At 46.6% G+C, this 21,962-nt stretch overlaps 1 protein-coding gene across 2 annotated transcripts in view; it reads right to left on the bottom strand.

The window, feature by feature from the left end:
• The window catches only part of LOC137353090 (RAC-beta serine/threonine-protein kinase), an 83,002-nt gene extending 61,326 nt beyond the window's left edge, over window positions 1-21,676 (bottom strand). The window contains exon 1 of one of the 2 annotated variants that reach the window (XM_068019070.1): window positions 21,538-21,676. The gene's annotated coding sequence lies outside the window, so the exon portion shown is untranslated. The remainder of the gene's footprint in view (window positions 1-21,537) is intronic. The other variant, XM_068019069.1, reaches the window with a different exon arrangement.
• Window positions 21,677-21,962: the final 286 nt, after the last annotated feature.

Below are 21,962 nucleotides of genomic sequence, written 5' to 3'. Positions count from 1 at the left end.
GAGGTGGTCATTCAGCCCATCGTGCCTGTGCCAGCTCTATGAAAGAGCTCTCCAACCATTGCTATTCCTCTGGCCTTGGTCCACAGTCGCTCAAATAACAATCTCGTTTCCATTTGAAAACTATTACGGATTCTGATATCCTCTTGACTAACCCCAATTAGGCATTGCATGTCCTGCTTGAATAAAAATTCTCCCTACTTCTCCCATTGTTTTTCTGGTGGTGATTTCAAATTGATGCCCTCTAGTTGCTAACTCAGCGACCAGTAAATATAGTGTTTGCATTTACATCATTGAAACCCTCCAGAATTTTGAAGTCTGAAGTATTAAGACCACTATTGAGTTGACGTATAGAAGAGAAATATAAATAAGACTCGAACATAGAGACAGAACTCCACCTTATTTGTTTTAAAAAAGCAGCTGTGTCCTTTAGACTCCATTACATGGAAGAGTTTTCATGAACAAAAACAGCTTGCCTTTTTAGTGTCTTATTATGCCCTCAGGATGTCCCAAGACACTTCCCAGTCACTAGGTTACTTTGAAGTGCACTCACTGCTACTTTGTGTTCAATTCAAATCCACAGCAAGGTCCCACAAACAGCAATGTGACAATGGATCATCTGTTTTAGTCATGCTGGTTCAGGGATAAATATTGGCCAGGATACCGGGGAGAACTCCCCTGCTCTTCACAATAGCGCTGTGGGATCTTTTACGTCCACCCAAGAGGGCAACGGGGCCTCTGTTTTATATCTTGTCTGAAAAACAACACCTCCGACAGTGCAACATGCCCTCTGTATTGCACTATGGTGTCAGCCTAGACTTTATCCCTGGAGTGGGACTTGAAGCCACAACTTGATTCAGAGGCAAGAATATTCCAACTAAGCCATGGCTGACACCCTGTTGATTGGTGCCAAGCCTGTCCTATTCAGGCTTACACTGGGGAAACCTCAGTGTTTGACGAGAGGGAAGTATGCAAGAAACTGCATTTAGTTTCAGGGCTCCAAGGGGTCTCCTGAATATACGTAACACTCTTCAAATTTTTTTTATGCCACAGCCTACTTGCATTCAAAGAGGCCAATGTTCCCTCTAATTTTTTTTGTTGTACGCGACCTGTTCATTTAAGTGCGTATGCCCTTTAATTTTTTTTTCACAGCCACGCACACATGGTAACTTAAAAGGAGCCGACTGTGCTCGGCCTGTGTGGGAACCTCTGGGCTGCTAAATGGCTGTGCAGCTTCGAGGCAACATTGGCCACTACTACCCTCAGAATATGTTTCCACTTATGGAGACCAAAGCTACGGACCATAATTATGAGATGGTCACTAATAAATCCAACAGGGAATTCAGGAGAAACTCCTTTACCCAGTGAACGGTTAAAATGTGGAACTCACTACTACAGAGTGTAGTTGATGTGAATAGTATAGATGCATTTGAGGGGAAACTGGATATACATGCGAGGGAGAAAGGAATAGAAAGATATACTGGTCGGGTTAGATGAAGTCAGGCACGAGGAGATTCATGTGGAGCACAAACACCAGCATATCTTTGCTGGACATAAAGGCTAGTTTCTAGGCAATTCAACGTAGCATACATTGCCGACCGCACTACTGTTACAGAAAAGCAGAACTCACCACAAGCCCAAAAACCATCACATTACTGAAATTTCAGCACAGTCATGAGTTCTGGTGAATCACAAAGGAAAGGTTTGAAAGCAACAGGGTTCGGTCTGCACCAAATAGTTTTTCCTCAGTTTTTGATGAAGCCAGTCTACTGCAGCACATCTGGAGAGCTGCTGAAATGGGTACTGTACTTCCTTAATGACAGAGACTTTCGTTCATAATAAGTGGATATTTGCCATCACATTGCAACACTTACACATGGCACCCTCGGGATGTGCTCAGCCCCACCCAATTTTTCCATCTTTATCAATGGGAAAAGTCAGAGCATCATCGGGCAAATTAGTCAATCTGGTGAGCTAACAAATATAAACAATCTGGTGTAGGAACTAAGCTATATGGACCAGGACGCCCCCAGGCCTAATTCTTGGTCTGTCTGGAGTTAACTCGTTTTACAATAAATAAAAAGGAAAGTAGCAGAGACGCTATTTAAGCTAAAGTACCACCAGGACCTGATGAGTTTTCATCCAAGGATCTGAGGGAAATTGGGGTAGAAACAGCTTAGGCCCTAGAAATCCCCTCTCAGGATTGCATTGAAAGTGGATGCAAGTCAAAGGGCTGTAATGGGCCAATGTGATATCCAGGAACAGGTGTAAGCCGTTTAGCAGCTTGAGCCTGTTCCAGTGAAACAACTGACCTGTGACCTAACTCCACATATCTACCTTTGCCCCATATCACTGAATACCTTTGGTTAACAATCTCAGATTTAAAATCAACTGCCATTGCGGAAGGGACATCTACCACTTTCTGCATGCAGAAATTTCCTAACTTCACTCAAGAACACAAGAAATAGGAGTAGACCACATGGCCCATCGAGCCAGCTCCGCCATTCGATACGATCATGGCTGATCTTCAGCTTCAATTCCACTTTCCCGGCCACTCACCATATCCCGTGATTCCCTGAAAGACCAAAAATCTATCACATCCCAAAATGGATTCAACGATGGAGCATTCACAACCTTCTGGGGTAGAAAATTCCAAAGATTCATTACCCTGAGTGAAGTAACTTCTCCTCATTTCAGTCCTAAATGATCGGCCCCTTATCCTGAGACTGTGCTCCCATGTTTTAGATTCCTCTACCAGTGGAAACAATCTCTCAGCATCTATCCTAACCAGCCCCTTTAGAATATTGTATGTTTCAACGAGATCACCTCTCAGTCTTCTAAACTCCAGAGTGTCTCGGCCCAATTTACTCAGCCCATCATAGGACAACACCCTCACCCCAGGGACCAATTTAGTGAACTTTTGCTGTACTGCCTCCAAACATCCTTCCTTAAAATGTGAAGACCAAAACTGCACAGTATTTCAGATGTGGTCTCACCAAAACCCGGTACAACTGTAGCAAGACTACTTTATGCCTGTACTCCAATCTCCTTGTAATGAAGGCCAATATGCCATTTGCCTTCCTAATTGCTTGCTGTACCTGCATGATAACTTTCTGCGTTCCTTGTACAAGCACACCCACGTCTCTGATCAACACTCAAGTTTCACACCTTTTAAAAAATATTCTGCTTTTCTATTCTTACGACCAAGTGAATAATTTCACACTTCTACATCATACTCCATCTGCCATCTTGATGTCCACTCAACTTAACTTGTTTACATCTCTTTGCAGGCTCTCTCGGTCCTCCCCATAGCTTAACTTTCCACCTACCTTTGGATCATCAAACTTAAAAACATTACTCTGTTTCTTCATCTAAGTCATTGATATAGATTATAATTAGCTGAGGCCCCAGCACTGATCCTTACAGCACTCCACTATTCACAGCACTACCAACTTGAAAATGTCCTGTTTATGCCCACTCTGCTTCCTGTCCAATAACAGCACTTTATCAAATGCCTTTTGGAAATCCAGGTATACTACATCTACTGGTTCCCCTTTATCTACCCTACTAGTTAAATCCTCAAAAAACTAATACATTTGTCAAACAGAATTTCCCTTTAGTAAAACCATGTTGACTTGTTCTAATCATACTGTGCTTTTCTAAGTGCATTAAGACTTCCTTAATAGATTCTAGCATTTTCCAACGACTGATGTTAGGCTAACTGGCCTGTAGTTCCCTGCTTTCTCTCTCCCTCCTTTCTTGAAAAGACTAACACTTGCAAGGCCTGGCTTTAATATTTTGGTTATAGACTCCTCAAACAGAATAGTTTCAAATGAAGGCAGAGCTAACCCAGGTAATTACAGACCAGTTTTTTTTGCATAACATCTGTGGTGGTGAACATTTTAAAATCTTTAATTTAAAATTAAATTGTCAAAAATCTAGTTGACGAAAAAATAATTTCAAACAGTCAAACCCGATTTCAATGGGGAAGATTGTGCTCGACAAAGCTCACTGAATTCTTTGAGGCGACGAATATGGTGAATGGGGGAATGCAGCGGATGTGGCGTACCTGGACTTTCAGAAAAGCCTCTGACAACTAACCACACAGGAGACTATTAGAGATTAAGGAGCAATGGGTTAGGAAAGGATAACAACTTGGATTAAAACCAATTAGGAGGGGAGAATAAAAGTAGGAGTAAAAGGTAACTTGAGTATTTGGAATTGGATAGTAGAATCCCAAAGCTCTGCTCCAAGTCACTTCTGTTCACTGTGTACATTAATTTGGATCTAGGGCAAGAGGGAGTGATGTCCAAATGATACTAGAATAGGAAGCATAGTAAATAGTTGTGAGGACCAAAGGAAGCTACAAGGAGATAGTGATAGAACGGGCAAAAATAGGCAGATGGAGATCAATGTCAGTTTTTAGCACAAAAAAAAAATGGAAAAAAATAATTATGCCAACACCAAAAGGAGTTGGTCTGGTCGTTTCTCAGATTACTATTTGTGGGAGCTTGCTGTGCACATATTTGCTGCCACATATCCTAAATGACAACAGTGACTACCCTTCCAAAGTACTGCATTGGTTACAAAGCACTTTGGGAAGTCCTGAGCTTATGAAAGGTGCTATATAAATGAAGACTACTTTTACTTTGAATGGGGGCAGGGCAGAGAGAAAGAAGGTTGAGTAATGTGGAAGTACAAAAGAATTTGGGTTCAGAAGACACTAAAAGCAGCACGTTAAGTGGATAGCATCTAAGAAAGTTAACACAACACTGGTATAGTATATAAAAGTTGAAGTACTGTGTGCAGTTTTGGACTCTATACTATAGGAAGGATGTTGAGGCAATAGAGAGTGCAGCGCAGATTCAGTAGGATGCTGCCTCACATGAGGAAACACAACTATGAAGAAAGACTTGAATAATTGGAGCTGTTTTTTGCTGGAAGGGTAGAGTGATTTATAGAAATGTTTAAAATTATGAAGAACAGGTCGAGAGTAGGTCGAGACCATTTCTAGTGAGGGGCCTTGAACAAGGGACATAAGATACAAGGCTAAGGGAGATTTGGGACGGAGAAACTTTTTATCACATACTCAGATGGTTGAGAGGCTGTGGAATGCACTGTTAGCAACGGAAGGAGAGACCAGGTCAATATTTAAGAATGTGTTGGATAGGTGGGTGTAGGAAAGGGGGAATAAAAGGTACATGGGGACAAGATAAGACTGCTATTCACGTGGAGGATAAAGTCTAACACTGAGTGGATGGGCCAAATGGCCTCTTTTTGTTTTGCGATGATACTCTCAGCTGGGTAAACAGTTGGCCTCAGCACCCTGAATATTCACTGAGTTGGCACAATTAGGTGCATGATCCCTTGGTGACAACTCATGTTGAGATTCTCTGGTGTTTACTTCAATCTCATGTCAAGGTGCGCATTGTAGGAAGTTACCACCAACATTTATCCCACAACCAACATCACTAAAAGCAGATTACCTGGTCATGGTCACACTGCCGTTTGTAGAACCTTGCTGTGCACAGATTGGCTGCTGCAGGTCCTATATTAACTTCAAAAGTACATCATTAGCTGGAAAGTGCTTTGGAACATCCCGAATTTGTGAAATGTACTGTATAAATGCAAGTCTTTAACTGGTACGGGAGTGTCACAATTGACTGATTCACTGCTAAACTAACTTAGTACCCAGATAGGCTGCTGCAATTGAGGTGTTGGCAATCTCAGTCCTTTGTTGTGGTTTGCAAGAGCTATGAGGCAATGAACAAGTCGATGAGAGTTGTCCTTCTATGCCTACCTGTGAATAAGCCGGGCATTGGTACCGGTCAATTGGATACGGTCCGTTGACAGTACAGGACAGTTGGGCTACAACTCCAAACAGGCAGTCAAGTATCAGTGACTCAAACACCACCCCTGACCAACTGCGCATCTTATGCCACCCATCAAGAATGCACCAAGGGAACCTTCCGCTGTATCTGAGCTGCAGAGAGCAGTACTATGATTGACAACATTTTAGGAGGAACAAGACATTTTGGGAAATATCCCGAAGATTGCAACAGACCCTGCAGATACAAATTATGAAAGGATTCGATAGAGTAGATAGGGAGAAACTATTTTCACTGGCAGGAGGGTCAGTAATCAGAGGATACAGATTAATTGGATAACGGATTAACTGAAAAATTGATTAAAAAAAGCCGGGTGTGGGGGTGGGTATTTTTTTAAAATGTAAATGCTGCAGGTTATGATGATCTGAAATGTCTAAGGGTAGATGAAGCAGATTCAATGGTAACTTAAAAAAGGGATTGGATATATACTGGAAAAGAAAGAAATTACAGGGCTATGGGGAATGAGTGCAATTAATTGGATAGCTGTTTGGCCCATCATACCTGTACTGTCTCTCTCAAATGGCCTCACTCTGTGCTGTAAGATTTTATCTCCGGCTCCCCAGTTTTCAGTGATATTGCCACTGTTATTCAGACTTTTCTTACAATCTTGCAAGTAACTAAACGTTCTGCATGGAGAGACATCACTATTCCCAGCTAGAATGGAGGTACTGGGTGATTTTCCCCCAATCACTGCTGTTAATGACTGGGATTGAGTCCACACATATCATTTGTATTTCACAGGTATCCTCTGCACTGCATTTTGGCAGAGAAATAACCTTGCTCTTGTCGGGCGACATTGCTATAGTTCGGATCATGAGTTCTGTTTGCTGTTGTTGGTAGAGACTCTTTCTATTTAGACTCTGTAGACTGTTGTAGGGCACTGCTCAAATAAACAGCTGAGTAAACAAACTTTGTCCGCTATAAAATAGCTTGCTGTAAGTCCCATCCTGACACAATGGCGCCAACAGACACTCTGAACTAAGTGTGCATTTTAAAACAAAGCACATTAGTCAGGCTGACACGACAGTGGGGAGGGAGTGCTGCACTGTTAGAGGCAGCGCCCTTTGGACGAGACATTAAACCAAGGCCTCAACTGCTTGCTCAGTGAACAGAAAAGGCTTCATATAGCTGTTCAAAGATGGAAGCTCTCCAGGTGCCCTGACCAACAGCTATCCCCCAATTAACAAACACAAGAATATCAAGTCATTCATCTAAATGCAGCTTCGATTTTAACCGCTCTACCGTTGGTGACTGTGCCTTCAGTTGCGTAGACCCCAAGCTCTGGAATTCCCACCGTACACCTCTCGACCTCACTTTCCTCCTCTAAGACGCTCCTTAAAACCTAACTCTTTGACCAAGCTTTTGGTCATCTGACCCAATATCTCCTTTGTGGCTCAGTGTCATTCTGTTTTATAATGAAGCACCGTGGATTGTTGTTATGTTACAGATGCTCTACACGTTGTTGCTATGCACAATTGACTGCTGTCCTTGAAAACACTTCAAAGGGGCTTCATTGGGTGCGGAGTGCTTTGGGACATCAAGGACGTGAAAAGCTCTGTATAAAAGCAAGCTTCCCTCCTTAATTTATCTCCAAGGGCCTCTTGTAAAAATTGATGAACATTCTGGTCTGTGCATCTGTGGGGATTTAAAATCAACCGAGAGATAGAAATTCCCCACAGGGTCATAATGCAGAAATGATTTAATGGATCTACTAAATTTCTGCAAATAGAGCCTGTCAAACATCACTCAATGCTACTGCTTTCCAGTAATAAACAATGCAGAGGAAACACTGTACAAACAACAGATATCGTCTATATTTACAACACCCCACATGTATACGGTAACTGCTGAGGCTAGTTCCAGCCTGTCAAAGTCTGATGCTCATGAGATAATGTCTATATATATATATGCAGGCACACATCCTCCTCCCTAAACACCTCAAACAGCAACCCCCCCACCCCCCCCCCCGCCACCCAACGACACACACTCTACAAATAAGGCCACAGAACCCCTCAACACCAAAGGCTGAAATGATCACTGTCAGCTAAACAAATATTTTCACACCAGTGCAGCTTATACTCCAGTATATACAGTGTGGACTTTGGGGCAGCTTGTGTATCAGGAGCACACTGCAGCCATCCACTGTGACTGGTCTGAATCAGTCAGACTTCCACCTTGCTACATGCTTATATCTAAAGGGACAGTGCTAACCCAAAATTCCACTTACTAGAACTTCTAGTCCTACTCTATGGCCTCATGGAATCACAGCATTGGAGGCCATTCAGCCCATCACACCTGTGCTGGTGCTAGGCCTGCATGCTGGAACTGTTTGCTTTAATCCCATTTCCCATATCTTTTTCCATTCTTCCTTTACTGATACTTATCTAATTCCCCTTTAAAGGTTACAGCCTCTGTCTTAATAGCGAATCATGCTGAAGCATTTCACATTCGAAACCATATTTCTACTGTTAATCCTGCCTGCGGCTCCTTGTTACCAATTTACCAGAGGAAACAATCTCACCAATTGCCCTCTCAAAACCTTGATTAATACTTTAAATGCGATTAACAGATTTTTGCTAGGCAACAGTATGAAAGGATATGGCAGCAAGACAGGTGGATGGATGGAATTAAGATAAAGATCAGCTACGATCTACTGAATGGCAAAACAGAGTCGAGGGGGCGAAATGGCCTACTCCTGTTCCAACAATTATAAGATAAAGTAATTACAGATAAGGAAGGCCGTTAAGCCCATCTTCGATATTTTGACCCTAAATTCCACTATTGCAGCATCCCAGAAGATCTGTAGTTTGCCCCTCTCTTCCATCTTTATTCATTAAGAAAATCCCCAATTCCTTTGAACTTTTCTTCATATCCACCTTTACTGGCCCCTCTCATTGGCCTAATCCTTCCTATATTGGAGGTGCCCAGACCTGCACGCAATACTTCATCTGTGGTCTAACCAATGTCTTGCACTAATTCAGCATCACTTCCGTGGTTTTAAATTCACTGCCACAAGGTGCACAACCCAGAATCCTGTTTTATGAGCATTCAAAAAGATAAAGGTCTCTGTATTTGCAGTCCCAGATCTCGCTGCTCTGCCACTCGGAAAAACTTTACTCAAGCGCATACTTCCCTTCAACTTTATTTGCAACATGCACTTCTCCATAAAACGGCACCAGCCACAACTCTGAACATTAATAGTCGCATTCCACTTCCCTTTTCATCAGATTCAACATTTTACAGACACGTTCTTGTATGCTCAGTGTGAGAGGGGTTTGTGAAAACCAAACCAATTTCCATTTTGACCTCGGCTTGCAAATACCCACAGCAGTAATACAACACGGGCTGAGATAGAGTAAAGCTCCCTTTACACTGTCCCATCAAACACTCACAGGGCTGGTACAGCAGAGGTTAGATAGAGTAAAACTCCCTCTACACAGTCCCATCAAAGCACCACAGTCCAAATCCAACAGCAACAATTCCCACACTGCCTCTCAGTAGGATCGCCAGTTTAGTGCCAAGTTATAGGCTGCTTTGTGCTGTGGGCTCATGACCATTGGGATCTGGTTCAAGACTGCCCACACTCGTTACCCGAGTAAGGAAGTTGGGGGAAAGCTGTGCAACAGAGGGCCTGTAGTTGAACAGAAATATTGCACGCCAAAAACAGAAAAGGTCTATTCTCTCATCGCAATAAACACAAACTCACCTCATCACAGATAGAAACTTGAGCACCACCAGGCCGGGCTGGAATCGAACCCAAGTCTCAAGAGATTAATGTTGGTATGTAACTCCATGGATCACCCAGGACTTTTGTTGCAGGACTTCTGCCAATGCAATACACAAGCACTGGGCATAAACCTTCCCTCTTTGTTTTTCTGGAGTGCACGGGTGATCGATTTAAGTGCCCACCCCCTTTAAATCCTTTTGCACAGCCGCGCACATGCAGTAAGTTACAGGGGCCAACTTGCGCACAGCAGGCACAGGGACTTTTGAGTTGCTGCACAGCCACACAGCTTACAGGGAACATTGCTGGGCACTCCCTCCCACAGGAAAATTAGTTTAAACACTAGGAAAATAGCACTGGAGAGCAGCATTGCACTGCAGCACCATCATTGGTGGGAGGATGTGACAAGTTTACACAGACACTTCTGAATATATAAGTGACAGAATGCATGGCTTTAAAATAGGAACTGAATTATTCCACAGGCGCTGGTCTAAACTCCCTGGCCCTCAAGTCCCACTTCAACTCAACCCCTCCCAGTCTGCAATGCATGGGGAAAATCAACTAGCATCCCTTTAAAATTTTTCCTGTTCTAATATTTATCTTTTTAATTCTTATATACGGAGGTGGAGAACAGTGAAAAGCAGCAAAAAAGCAGCTACATTTGGTCCAGAGCCGTTTCCTCTGTAGCAGCTCCAGATTCGGCAGCCTGTTTGCAAAGGTTGCTGCTGATTACATAGATAAATTAATCTTGCTCACCACACAAAGAAAGTCGGCATATGGATACACAGCTTCAGTAATATCCTGGGAACCAAATCTAGGAGCACGCTGTACGGCAAAAATGACAGTGAGGGCAGCAGCCACACAAGTCTGCGCACAGCTATTCAGACATCTACTGCTCATCTCCAAAGCCAAAAGTCTTGGGTTCATGTCCCAGTCCAGTGACTCGAGCACATAATCTGGGTTGACACTGCAGTTCAGTACTGAGGGAGTGCTGCACTGTCAGTGGTGCCATCTTTTAGATGGTACATTAATCCATCTGCCATCCCAGGTAGGTGTAGAAGATCCCCCGGCAGAGTAAGGGATCCCTCCTCAGTGCCCCGGCCAATATTTATCCTCCAACTATCACTAAAAACAGACATTCTGTTCGTTATCACACTATTTTTTGGGAGCTTGCTTTGCACAAATTGGTTGTCACACTTCCTACGTTACAACAGTCAAAAGTACTTTATTAGCTGTAAAGCACTTTGGGGACATCCAGAGGTCATGAAAACGGTTATAGAAATGCAAACTCTTTCTCTTTTAAAGGAACAGGACGTGGCAGAGGCTCACTCCAAGAAATGTCGAACTAGAGAGAGACACATCACTAAAGCTTCATCCGGGCCCTTAGCCTCCCTGTCAAGTGAATCTATTACAAGGTATAATCAGTTCCCAATTATGCACAAGACACCGCCACTGAGTAAAGTGCTGGTGGGGGAAACTGATGTGCTCTTTGTTCCAAAGTCCCATACCGGGGACATAAAATAAATCATTAAACAGGCTACTGAAGAACGCAAGGTGACAAAAGCTGGGAAACTGTTCAAACCTTAACCTAGCACATTCCCAGGGAAATTGAGCAAACCCTAAAATGTGTTGTTATTCCTCCTTTGAAACAGCAGCATGGGAGAGAGATTTAAGACGCCAACCGGTTAACCGTTCAAGTAACTTCCTCTTTCTAAAAAATATTTGGTCCCTTCCCATTCTTGCTCACAAGGCACCCATGTACACCACCCATGCCCAGCCGGATCGTGATCTGATCCCAGGGCCTTGCTATCTAGATCAGACACATCTGGGAGTGCATTTTATTCTCAGATAGGATTTACCCTCCAGATCTTTTGCCAATTATTTTTAATCTATGATCTCTGGTTGCCAACCCACTTGCCAGAGGAAAAACAAATGTTTCCCCCATAATTTTGGATACCTCTGTTCAGCTCCCCCCAGCATCTCTGCTCAATTCCAGCTTCTCCAACATATCTGGAGATTGAGCCAGAGGAAGGTGTATCTCAAAGACTTGATGGCAAACAGGCAGTCTGATCATAGAGGCCAGCGAGGTAGAGTTGAGCGTTTAAAAGAAATATTCATTTATGAAGTGCTTTGCAGAACTTCAGGATGTCCCAAAGCACTTCCACAGCCGATAAAATATTTTTGTTGACGTGTAGTCACTATTGTCATGTAGGAAACACAGCAGCCAATTTGTACACAGCAAGCTCCCACAAACAGCAGTTAATCTGTTTTAGTGGTGTTGGTTGAGGGGCAAATACTGGCCAAGACAAGGATCAGAACTCCCAACTTGTCTTCAAATAGTACACGATGTTGTACATCGAGCAGAGGGGGCTTCTGCTTAATGTCTCACCTGAAAGATAACACCTCCAATAGTACAGCACTCCCTGGGCACTACACTAGAAGTGTAAACTTGCCAACAAATATAACATGTGGAGAAGTGGGATGTGGATCACTCTTCAGGACCGCAGAGGGACGCTGCAAGGGAAGAGAATCCATTGCTGTGGCTACCCTGAGATAGGTAGCAATAGAACCCAACCAAGTGCAGATCGATGGAGTTGGACAAGAGGCATTTGAGGACGCACGTCCAACTGCAGAGATTGAGAACAAGGAGGAATAATGCATTACAGACATAGTCACAGTCACACAAGGCATCATGACCTTAGCTAGGGCTAGTTCGGTGCTGGGAGATGGGCGGAAGCTGGATTTAAAAATACATTTTGGGAGGGATCCACACAGAGTTTGGAGCTGTTGGCACATTCAAGGACCAGACAGGGGATAGGAAGGTTGGAGACAGAGATGAAAGCTGGAGATGGCAGACGGGTTGAAGGTAATTCCATTTTAAGAGGGAAGTGTTGGAATCAAATATGCAATGATTAGAAAGCTACACCCTCTGTGATGCACCCAATGACCTAACACTGCTGATGCAGGCATGAAACAGTAAAGGAAACAAGTCGGACGCTCACAGGTGGCCTGAACCTACTAGAATATTACTTCCACACCTGACACCACTCCTCCAATCCTTGCACCATCAGAACACTTTGCACTGCAACAGTGGCCCGAGTTTACTCGGCTGCAGAATCCAGCTCTGTCTCAATGTCCTGCAGCAGAAATATCATTATGCGGACCATGTCAGGAATGCTCAAGTTCACTTCAACCAAGTGGCTCTGGGCCCCCCAATGCACCCACTTGCCATTCACCACAACACCATCATGCTCAGTGAGATGAAAAAAAATCATGAACAACACTAGCCTATCCATTCACAAAGATGTGAAAAACCCACCAAGAGAGCACTTACAATTGTACCAACCAGCGTGGGAAACAGCAGCTAATATTCATGCAGTTATCAACCCACTATCCAGATAGATAGAATTGAAGGCCACATGTAGCATAAAGAACCAATACTTCATCACTCACCCAATAGCAGAGGTCTTTGGTTTCGACCTCCTAGACGCAACTGAATTCCCACAAGACATTGAGGATGCAGTCACCTGCTCTACAAGTAGATGAGGGAAAACCCGAACTGCGATCGTGGCCATGAGTCCCAAACCATGGAACACATCACATTAGCCTGCATAGGAACAGGAGGAGGCCATTTAGTCCCTCAAGTCTGTTCCTCCATTCAATGAGACCATGGCTAATCTGCAACCTAATTCCATATACCCGCCTTTGCTGTACACCCCGAATACCTTGGGTTAACAAAAATCTTGCAATTTCAGATTTATATCAATTGATTGAGCATCAACTGGCATTTGAGGAAGAGAATTCCAATCTTCTACCGCCCTTTGTGTATAGAGACATTTTCCAATTTCACTCCTGAAAGGTCTGGCTCTAATTTTTTAACTACGTCACCATGTTTTAGACTGCCCAAAAAGCAGAAATAGGTTAGGTACAGAGAAAGTATCTGTTCCCCTTAATAGCTTGAAAATTTGAATCAAGTCACTCGTTAACCTTCTAAACTTCAGGGAACACAACCCTAGTCTGCGTAATCTCTCCTTGTAATTTAACCTTTGGAGTTCAGGTATCATACCGACATTGCATGCCCAAGGCCAATATATCCTTCCTAAGATGCCCAGAACTGCTCACAGTACTGCAAATGTGGTCTAACCAGGGCTTCGCTACCACTATACATGACTTGCGCTCCTTTGTGTTCTCGTCTAAGTATAAAAGCCAGCATTCCATTAGCCTTTTAATGTGGGAGACCCCTCATTTCTCCACTCGGCATCTCAAGAGGCTATCGAATGAATAGCCACACTAGACATCCCATTATAAGCTTTTCCAGTCCCATGAAAGAATGAAAGACGTAGTTGCCAATCTGCCCTGGTGGCCCAAAAGAAGTGTGCTTTAACTAGAGGAATTCGATGTGGTCACTGAGGTTGCATAATACTTCGATACCAAGGAAAATCTTACTTGCCTACAATGTTACGTGATACATTCCTTGTTTGATACCCTTAAGATATCTCTTCAAATCTATCCCACCAGTGACAGCCTATACCAAACACCCTATCCCTCACCTCAGAGAACTCAACTTCTGTCCAACATTGCATTGGAAGGGACTGATCTATAATTATAGTGCTGGGTGTTTTTTCACAGTTCAAGTGTGCAGTCTACAAAAAAGTTCACACTTGTCACGCCCACCAATTACTGTAATCACCTTCAACTGAAATCCAAATGACAGCAGTAAAATTAACTTTGCTGAGACTCTAGGATCAGTACAGGGAATGTCTTCACATGACGGAGAACGCAAAGTCTTGTATGTATACAGCCCATTGTCTCTGGGAAATGTACCAAATAACATACATGTAACGAAGCACAATCCTGGTGTGCAGGTGAAAGACAGCCACCGTGCACAGCAGGATCCCACAAACAGCAATTGGCTGAGTGACTATTAACCTATTTCTGATGGAAGTGCATTGGTCCGATACCAGGAGAGTTTACATCTCTACTTCAAATAGTGAGACGGGGTATTTAATAACTAACTCAACCGCAGGATAAGGCAGGCAGATTAACGTCTCTTCCAAAGTACGCACATCTCAGCAGTGCACCACTCCCCACAGTACGCCAGGTATTATGTACTCAAGTCCTGGAGTGGGACTTGGATGCTCAGCCTCCTGACTCCGCCAAGAATGCAACCCACTGAAGTCAATCGAATGAAGACCAACAACTTGTATTTATGTAGCACCTTGAACACATTTCAAGGCATTTCACAGCAGCGTTAAAACAATATGACATTGGCCATAATATCTGTTTATGTGGCTCAATGAACAAAAGCTTGTTCAGAGAGGTACGTTTTGAGGATTGTCTTAAAGGAATACAGAGCGGTAGAGGAGGAGAAATTTAGCGAGGGAATTTCAGAGCTTAGGGCCACGGCCAAAGTTGGAGTGATTAAAATCGGAGATGTTCAAGAGGTCAGAATTGGAGCAGCACAGATATCAGAGGTTTGTAGGGCTCGAGGAGTTTACAGGGGCAGGTGGGTGATGAGGCCATGGAAGGATTTGAAAACAAGGGTAAGAATTTTAAAGTCAAGGCATTGCTTAACTGGGAGCCAATGTAGGTCAGCAAACACAGGGGCCATGGGTTAATGGGACTTGATACACGTTATGACACAGGCAGCAGAGTTTTGGATGAGCTCAAATTTACAGTGGGTAGAACGTGGGAGGCCAGCCAGGAATACACTGGAAGTCTAGAGGTTACAAAAACATGGATGAAGCTTTCAGCAGATGAGCTGAGGCAGAGGGGCAGAGTCGGGCGATGTTATGGAGGTGGAAATAAGTGGTCTTACTTACAGAGTGGTGATGTGGTCGGAAGCTCATCGCAGGGTTCATTAAGACAAGGTTATGAACAGTCTGGTTCAGCCTCAGCTAGTTGCCAGGGAGAGGGATGGAATCGATAGCTAGGAAATGGAGTATTTGGCGAGGACACAAGATAAAACTCAATAAACCAGTTACTGGAAGGATTACAGTTAAAGCGCAAGTACTGATTTGAGACCAGTAACCGGTTTACAGGCCCACAGAGCTGGCAGTAATGAGTTACACCGATCGCTCTGTGCTCACTTCTCTAGGTAAAAATTTTAAAATTACTCGCATTTTTCAATTTTCTCCATTTTAAATTCCTACATCTACAACTCTAATGAAAACTGGCTACCTAAACTGTAATTACACCTTCCCTACGCTGCCACCACTGGCAGGAGGGTGTAATTACAATGTGACAAGTTTACATGGAGAGTTGCTATTGTAACTATAGACAGGATTTATAATGGAAATGAGCAGGTCCTGAATTGAATGGGAGCCCTGGTCCAATTATTTCCTGGCCCTTCTAACCCCACTTCACCTAAAATCTACACACTTGGCCTTGACTGGGTGCAATTAGTCACAGTAAAAAAACAAGTCAAAATGAAGTTTCAAAAGTTTTTTTTTTTTAAAAAGGAGCCCAATGCACCAGCTTGGAAGTATTGGATGTTTTTTGTGCACCAGATGCACACACAGCACTTGCCAAAATGCAAAGCACAGAAGTTTGACAACTTCACACTCAGCTACATCAATGCAAAGCAGCTTCTGCCCTCGGTGACCTTTAACCAAAAACATGAACGAGCCCCTCAAAGATCATCCCTGCACCCCAGCTTCAAATTCAAGCAAGGCTCACAGAAATGAAAATTCCCCTCTCTCTGCCAACCTCCAATATGGCAATAGGCCTCAGACAGGGTTGCAGAACAGCAGGTGCAGGAGACCCAAGACACGACACGATTGCAAGAGGAGAGTTGCACGTTCAGTGATCAAAGCAAGCCAGAGGGAGCTTTCCTCTGCATCTAGTCCCAAGCTAAGCCAGACGTGGGGAGTCCCAAACAGAAATCGTTCCCGACGCCCTCCCCCCCCACCAACACTGACCTTGGATCAACGAGGAACGTACAGAAAGAAAAGTTATGTCAGGGCAGAGCTTTACAGAAAGATCATCTCACAATCCGTACAGGACTTTCTAGGACACGGTCATTCCCCACTTAGTACTACCTTTGGAAATCCTTCAGAAGCTCCACTTCACTGAAGAGTCGACCTGCTGTCAGTTGCCAATACATACAATCTCCTCAGTGCAGTAGGCAGTTGGACAAGAATCCTCCTTATTTTCCGCCACCACTGGTCCAGAAAAAAAACTCCTGCAGAACATGACCACCCCCGCCAAGCGAGAATCTCACGCCCTCTCTCAGCCTGCCAAGATGCTGCAGTCATGCCATGTAGGTAGATAACACATCCTGACAGGCAAAGAAGGACTTTTTCCTCCTCTTCCTACTGCTCCATCCTCCCCTTCCTCCACTCCCTCCTGACTTCATCCCACTCCTACAGCCTTCACCCTCCCAGCCTTTCTTCCCCACCCCTCCTCCGCCTTCCTTCCTGCACCCATACCCCTTCCCCGATGAAATGTTTTCTGTGGTTGATTTTGCCCCAAGCCAATAATTCATCCACTGGGATCGCCTCAACAACTTGGGGACCCTACAACTATACCGCAGCAAAATTAAAGAGACACGATCAAGGAATCCCCAGCAGGCCAAAGCCAACTTTATCCGCACAATCTCTGCACCGAACTCAGCATCATCCCTGCAGCTTTGGGAAACGGTTAAACCAACAGGGGATGCAACAAGTAATAGGAGAATCGCCTGAACTCTCCTTTTCTATCCGAGTTGCAAACAGTTCCTCTCCATCACACCGCCCCCTCCTCTACCTCAAGCTTTCCCACATTCTCAAAACATTGGAACTCCTTACCATCCCAGGTCTTGCTTTGCTCCAGTGTTCCAGGTTTTTAAAAATCAAAAGCAGCGTTGTCTACTAGTTCCTGACTTACCTTGCTACCATACTGATGTCCTGCACTGTGGGCACTGGCCCTTCACCTGAGCTCAATACAAAATATGAGACGCTCATCACAATGGCACCTCTGCGGGACCCCACCCACACTGGAGTCAGCTAGTGCCTCATAGCCAACGAGGACCAATTGCTGTTGCTGGCATATGACCTAGTTTCATTCCTCCCTGAGTAGGCTGTGTAGTGATGTCCCGCAGATCGGAACTGCCTTATTTGATGAACACCTGCCAACTCTCCAACTGAGGGCCAATAGCATCTCTGCTCACAGGAATCACTTGCGATGCCTTTTAGAAAGGAGAGCTGCTGCATGTTCTGTCACCTCCACATCAGTCACACTGCAGTACAAGTGACAATTTAACACCACAACCATCAACAGCATCTGATGCCAACACTTTGAGCTGGAGCAGTGGTAGGAGCAATCTAACTACCTTCTGCCATGAGCATTGAACATGACAGAGTATGAGGCCTCCCAAGGCCCATCAGCGCCAGAACCCGACAACTTGGATCTTCTGTTTTTGTTGTTCACTGTTAAAAATCAAGACACCTGCCATACTTAGAAGCACATCCCTGTTAAACATTGCAATTAATGGCCAGTCTCAATTCCATAATCAGCATATGCAGTGGTTAACTCCTCTCTCAGCCAGTCACAGACATCAACCCAGCGATATCCAACCATCTTACAGGAAAATAGCTCACTGAATTGGAACCAGTCTTGAAAAAAGTAACTGTGGGCATCTTCTGTGGATGCTCATGGGCTCCACTGCCAGTCTGAGAGCAGACAGGTTATTTCGGCTCGACACTTTACAAATGGAAAGCCTTTGATATCTTATTCCAATTTCACAAATGAGGGGAGCAGATTCCCATTCCCCCGCCACCTAAAAAGGGGGGCAAATCCCCATCCCCCCTCAACCTAAGGAGGGGGCGAATCCCCATCCCCCCTCAACCTAAGGAGGGGGCGAATCCCCATCCCCCCTCAACCTAAGGAGGGGGCGAATCCCCATCCCCCCTCAACCTACGGAGGGGGCGAATCCCCATTCCCCCCTCAACCTACGGAGGGGGCGAATCCCCATCCCCCCTCAACCTACGGAGGGGGCGAATCCCCATCCCCCCCCTCCACCGAAAGAAGGGGGTCGAATCCCCATCCCCCCCCTCCACCTAAAGAAGGGGGTCGAATCCCCATTCCCCCCTCCACCTAAAGAAGGGGGTCGAATCCCCATTCCCCCCTCCACCTAAAGGGGGTCGAATCCCCATTCCCCCCTCCACCTAAAGGGGGTCAAATCCCCAATACCCCCTCCACCTAAAGGGGGTCGAATCCCCAATCACCCCTCCACCTAAAAAAGGGGGTCGAATCCCCAATCCCCCCTCCACCTAAAGAAGGGGGTCGAATCCCCATTCCCCCCTCCACCTAAAGAAGGAGGTCGAATCCCCATACCCCCCTCCACCTAAAGAAGGGGGTCGAATCCCCATTCCCCCCTCCACCTAAAGAAGGGGGTCGAATCCCCATTCCCCCCTCCACCTAAAGAAGGGGGTCGAATCCCCATTCCCCCCTCCACCTAAAGAAGGGGGTCGAATCCCCATTCCCCCCTCCACCTAAAGAAGGGGGTCGAATCCCCATTCCCCCCTCCACCTAAAGGGTCGAATCCCCATTCCCCCTCCACCTAAAGAAGGGGGTTGAATCCCCATTCCCCCTTCCACCTAAAAAAGGGGGTCGAATCCCCATTCCCCCCTCCACCTAAAAAAGCAGGGCGAATCCCCATCCACCTAAAAAAGGGGAGGCGAAGCCCCATCCCCACTCCACCTAAAAAAGGGGAGCGAAACCCCATCCCCCATCCACCTAAAAAAGGGCAGGCGAAGCCCCATCCCCCCTCCACCTAAAAAAAGGGGAGGCGAAGCCCCATCCCTCCTCCACCTAAAAAAGGGGAGGCGAAGCCCCATCCCCCCTCCACCTAAAAAAGGGGAGGTGAAGCCCCATCCCCCTCTCCACCTAAAAAAGGGAGCGAAGCCCTATCCCCCTCCACCTAAAAAAGGGGGCTAATCCCCATTCCCCCCTCCACCTACAAAAGGGGGCGAATCCCCATCCCCCCTCCACCTAAAAAAGGGGGCGAATCCCCATCCCCCCTCCACCTAAAAAAGCAGGGCGAATCCCAACTCCACCTAAAAAAGGGGGAGCGAAACCCCATTCCCCCTCCACCTAAAAAAGCAGGGCGAATCCCCTCCACCTAAAAAAGGCGAGGCGAAGCCCCATCCCCCTCTCCACCTAAAAAAGGGAGCGAAGCCCTATCCCCCTCTCCACCTAAAAAAGGGGGGCGAATCCCCATTTCCCCCTCTCCACCTAAAAAAGGGGGCCGAATCCCCATCCCCCCTCCACCTAAAAAAGGGGGCCGAATCCCCATTCCCCCTCCACCTAAAAAAGGGGGCCGAATCCCCATCCCCCCTCCACCTAAAAAAGGGGGCGAATCCCCATCCCCGCCTAAAAAAGCAGGGCGAATCCCCATCCCCGCCTAAAAAAAGGGGAGGCGAAGCCCCATCCCCCCTCCACCTAAAAAAGGGGGACCGAAACCCCATCCCCCCTCCACCTAAAAATGGCGAGGCGAAGCCCCATCCCCCCTCCACCTAAAAAAGGCGAGGCGAAGCCCCATCCCCCCCTCCACCTAAAAAAGGGAGCGAAGCCCCATCCCCCCTCCACCTAAAAAAGGCGAGGCGAAGCCCCATCCCCCCTCCACCTAAAAAAGGCGAGGCGAAGCCCCATTCCCCCCTCCACCTAAAAAAGGGAGCGAAGCCCTATCCCCCTCCACCTAAAAAAGGGGGCTAATCCCCATTCCCCCCTCCACCTAAAAAAGGGGCGAATCCCAATTCCCCCCTCCACCTAAAAAAGGGGGCGAATCCCCATTCCCCCCTCCACCCAAAAAAGGAGGCGAATCCCCATCCCCCCTCCACCTAAAAAAGGGGGCGAATCCCCATCCCCCCTCCACCTAAAAATGGGGGCAAATCCCCATCCCCCCTCCACCTAAAAAAGGGAGCGAAGCCCTATCCCCCACCACCTAAAAAAGGGGGCTAATCCCCATTCCCCCTCCACCTAAAAAAGGGAGCGAAGCCCTATCCCCCTCCACCTAAAAAAGGGGGTCGAATCCCCATTCCCCCCTCGACCTAAAAAAGGGGGTCGAATCCCCATTCCCCCCTCGACCTAAAAAAGGGGCGAATCCCCAATCACCCCTCCACCTAAAAAAGGGGGCGAATCCCCATTCCCCCCTCCACCTAAAAAAGGGGGCGAATCCCCATTCCCCCCTCCACCTAAAAAAGGGGGCGAATCCCCATTCCCCCCTCCACCTAAAAAAGGGGGGCAAATCCCACCTCCCCCTCTACCTAAAAAGGGGGGCAAATCCCACCTCCCTCCTCTACCTAAAAAGGGGGGCAAATCCCACCTCCCCCCTCTACCTAAAAAGGGGGGCAAATCCCACCTCCCCCCTCTACCTAAAAAGGGGGGCAAATCCCACCTCCCCCCTCTACCTAAAAAGGGGGGCAAATCCCACCTCCTCCCTCTACCTAAAAAGGGGGGCAAATCCCACCTCCCCCCTCTACCTAAAAAGGGGGGCAAATCCCACCTCCCCCCTCTACCTAAAGAGGGGGGCAAATCCCACCTCCCCCCTCTACCTAAAGAGGGGGGCAAATCCCACCTTCCCCCTCTACCTAAAGAGGGGGCAAATCCCACCTCCCCCCTCTACCTAAAGAGGGGGGCAAATCCCACCTCCCCCCTCTACCTAAAGAGGGGGCAAATCCCACCTCCCCCCTCTACCTAAAGAGGGGGGCAAATCCCACCTCCCCCCTCTACCTAAAGAGGGGGCAAATCCCACCTCCCCCCTCTACCTAAAGAGGGGGCAAATCCCACCTCCCCCCTCTACCTAAAGAGGGGGGCAAATCCCACCTCCCCCCTCTACCTAAAGAGGGGGGCAAATCCCACCTCACCAAAGCGGCTCTGGGAGGCCCAGTGCAGCGGTTCCCCTCCCCGCCCCCGGCAGTCTATCCCGCGCCCGATCCCGGCCGGTACCTACTACTGCCTCTGGCTACGTGGGAATGGGCTCGGCCTGGGCCCCGGCTCCGGCCTCTCTCAGGCGGCTCTGTCGCTCGCTCTCTCTCCCCGCGGGAAGGCCCAGCTCCCGGACATGACTCGGTGATTGCCGGAAGTGATCCGGCCAAGTGGGCGCACTGTATGGCGGGTAGCGACGCTCCAGCCAATCAGAACCCGTCTTGCTGCAGTCACCCCCGCAGCAGCCAATCAGCGGCCGGAGAAAAGCAACCAATAGTGAAGCGGGAAACTCAAGCAAATCAGAAGCAGGGTAAGTTGAGGTCATGAAATGTGGATAAACAGGCAACCATCCCATAACCAGGACCAACTCATCACCAGGCAACAACCCCATAACCAGGAAATAATCGCATAACCAGGCAACAATCCCATAACCAGGCAACAATCTC

Source organism: Heterodontus francisci, chromosome 40 (assembly GCF_036365525.1).
Source record: "Heterodontus francisci isolate sHetFra1 chromosome 40, sHetFra1.hap1, whole genome shotgun sequence".
Taxonomy (NCBI): Eukaryota; Metazoa; Chordata; class Chondrichthyes; order Heterodontiformes; family Heterodontidae; genus Heterodontus; species Heterodontus francisci.
The sequence above is the reverse complement of the archived record's forward strand: the minus strand, read 5'-3'. Positions and strand labels throughout refer to the sequence as shown.